The sequence below is a fragment of the Quercus lobata genome, chromosome 7, assembly GCF_001633185.2.
Source record: "Quercus lobata isolate SW786 chromosome 7, ValleyOak3.0 Primary Assembly, whole genome shotgun sequence".
NCBI classification, from domain to species: Eukaryota; Viridiplantae; Streptophyta; class Magnoliopsida; order Fagales; family Fagaceae; genus Quercus; species Quercus lobata.
In genome coordinates, this window is record NC_044910.1 from 47,651,364 (window position 1) to 47,655,102 (window position 3,739).

A 3,739-nucleotide genomic window follows, 5' to 3' on the forward strand; every position below is an offset into this window, starting at 1 on the left:
ATAAAAGTGAAAAACCAGTTGTTTTGTCTTTTAGGCAAAATGTACAAAAGAAACTTTGTCCACCTTAAATCTACTCTTTCTGAAAAATTCTTTCAATTAGATTGATGTAGCTCCAAAAAATATCTCCATTTTTATGAAGATCTTTGCATTAGCACCAGAACTCCTTTTGTTGGAGGTTTGAGAAATGCAAAGGATATAGTTTTTGTCATTATCATTTTTTCTATAATCTATGACAAGTAACAACGTAGAAGAAGTGTTGAGAAGGAACCAATGACCACATCATGGGTCCGTTTGGATATCGTTTATTTTGCTAAAAACTAAAAACTGAAAATATTGTAGCAAAATAATTTTTAAATGTGTAAATAGTACCATGAGACGTTTTTTTTTTTTTTTTTTTTTTGAATAAAGTACTTGTGGGTCCTGTGAACAATGCATGAGACCCACTGAACAATGCATATTGTCTCCGAAAAGGCTGAAATGCGTTCATCCAAAAAAAAAGAAAAAAGAAAAGGAAAACAAAAACGCAAACGCAACAAACGAAACGCAATCCAAATGCACAATATCTTTGTCATTGTGATCTCAATGTCTTCTTTGCTAATGTGGATAATGTCGCTAGGGTTTGCCTGGCTACTGTCCAGGATCTAACATATTTGATGGTGTTATATGTGGTGTGGTTGGAATTGGGATCCTCTCAATGTTGAGTGTCGAATAAAGGCTTAGGGTTTTAAAATTAAGCAAAAATATATACCCTAATATTAGTAAAATGATCAAAATACCTCAAAAATCTTTAAAAAGACTAAAATATGTCTACGACACCAAAAAAAAAATGACCAAAAATGAAAATTTAGGAATTTGAACATTCCTCTCCTTCAAATGCGAGTGTAATAAAATGAAAATTTTGGTCGCTTCACAACATCATTCTATTCAATGGAATTAATCTGAACATTCATTTCCTTCAAATGCAAATGCCTAGGCACTATTTGCTTCTCCAAACTAAACCCAAAATACAGCGGAAAATTCAATTCTTCCACACTCCTATCTTCCTCTTATCCATCAAGTACTTAATCTTTGACCACATGTTATTATCAATGCTAGAACCAAACATCGCAGGCAATCTAAAAAATGACCTTGCAGCCTCCTCATGAGAAAAACCAATACTCTTCAAGAACCCAATCTTCCCCCTCAGCCTCCCAGCTCGCGTGTTCAAAATTTACTCATTAAGATTACTCGGCGAGCTCAAATTCTCCATCCCCGGCTGCCTTAGATAATCCAGAGTTGGCTGGAGACAGAACTCGAGTGATTCTTCAGTGGCCAAGAAAACAAAAACTGGGGTGAAGTCAGTTGGGTTAAAATTCGTAGAGAAGAGTTGTGGGCAAAGGTAAGCAAGTCTTGGGAAGTCAGGCTCTGTAAAGCCCATGGATTAATTTGAAGAAATCAACCATGGGAAGGACGTTGTCAATGGACAATGGTGTTAGAGTCAGTGTTGATGGATGGAAGCTTGTTGTTGGGTTTGTGAATGATTCTAAGGGTTTTGAGGTTGCGAAGGTTGTCACGGTGGGATGTATGGAGCTTGAGGTATAGAGGAGAGGAAGGGGATTTTTATTAGGGTTTGTGAAGCATTGTGTTTTGGCTTTGGGGTTTTAGAGGCAAATAATGTAACGAAAGTATTATGGGGGGGTTTTGGTTCTTTTGTTTGGAAGAGGATAAGGAAGATATATGATTGGTGGGGCATATATATATACATGTATGAATCAGTGCAAATTTGAACTAAAAAAAAATATATTATTATTATGGAGAAAATAACAGGTCTTATATCATGTAATAATAGGATTATTACATCATGCAATATTGTAAAATTTAAAAATTCACTTTTTAAACTTTCAATTCTTTACTTATTTTATTTTATTTTTTATTTTTTTTTACCTTTTTAAATTTTATATCTCACAATTTGATCTAAATTCTAAAATAGTAATCGTACTCTCGCAAAGGTGGTGAAAGAACATTATTTACCGATTTTTAGATGCAAACACGTAATAATTGCATTAACTTCAGGTAGAATTCCTAGATATTCTTAGAAGTCCTGGACATGTTGTAACTTAACTAGTCAAGTAGGCTAGTTAAAATCTACTACAACACCTATTTGGATAAAATAGGTGATTTGGAGTGAGAGTAAACAATGTACTAGAATACTAATTTCATCAAAATACGTACAGATTAATTTAGGGTGGAATTGCCGATATATATAATCCTCCAAAGGCCAATTTTGTTTTTACATTGTAATTAAAGAAAGCAAAATATCTAGTTTCATACGTGCATCCAACTCACCAAGTGATTATCAAGGTTTTTCAAATCTCAAGCAATTATCAAGGTTTGTCAATATTCTCTCTATTATGTACTTAATTAATAGCCCAAAACTCTGAGATTATGTCTTATGTCCTTAGTTGCTCCTAGTATTTTTTTTTTTTTTTACTTAACAAGACCCTAGTCCTTACCATTTAATTTCTAGTAAAACACACAAATAGTATATTTTTTTTATGATAAAAAAAGGTAGAAGGGGGTGACTATATTAGCTTTCCAGCATTACCATAGTAGTACCATATCCACTAATTAGGTCACTCAACCCCATGAACATCTTATACACACATAAATATATGTTTGTATGCCGATTCATGAATTGAATTTCTTTTAGTTTTTTGTTTGTTTGTTAAATATATACTTTTTTAAATTCATAATTATTTTCCTACTTTTTGAGATAGTTGAGGAACATAAATAACATTTAAATACAAAATCTTTACTTTTTATTGAAAGTTCAAAAACGTGTACAAAAACACCTTTGAACGTTTAGACCCCCAAATAACAACTTAATCAATTCAAGCAATATGTCAAACAACTAGTGTGCGGAAACTTAACATATGCTATCAAACGAAATTGATTAAATACTATCTAAGCCATAACAGATTAATATCCACAGCAGATAAATAAAAAGGCAAAGATAGAGAGGAAGGAAGATGCAAACACAAAGACAACACGCGATGTGTTATCGAAGAGGAAACCGAAGCCCTCGGCGAAAAACCTCTCCGCCGCCCTCCAAGGGGTAATCAATCCACTAGAAAATATAGTTGGGATACAAGGACAGCAATAGACCCTCCAAGCCTAATCTACCCAGTGCACCTAAGCCCTCCAAGCTTCTTGCTCCAACGAGATTACGCCGAACCTTTTTCTTTTCTAGCTTCCCGGATTCCGCTACTAGACCGTAGCATCAACCAATGAAGATTGGTTCCTTCCTAACTGCTTCCCAGAAATCCAAACAGCAGTCTCACAATGATGATGATGGTGAGAACCTGGTTTGGTATAAAGCCTCTCAAGGATTTGACAATGGAGAGGAAGAGAGTTGAGGAATTTGAAGAGTCTCTAAGGTATAGATTGTGTGTGAATCAATCTAGTTTTTCTCTAGGGTTTCTCTCTCAAAATTCTCTTTGGAAGCTCTCTTTCAATCGTGGGTAATAGGGGTATTTATACTGGAGTTGAGAGGAATGTGAAACGTCAGGTTTTTACAAAACAGGGGTGGCTTGCGGCTTGACCTCGCGGCTTGACTAAGTCGCGAGATCCAGTCGTGAGATAACCGTATGGCCAGTTGTCCTGTAATGCTCCAGCTAGCATGACTGTTCATCTTCCAGCATGCTTGGCACGTGTGCAGCTTCTGGCGGCTTGCAGCCGCGAGTCACCCGCGAGTCCCAGC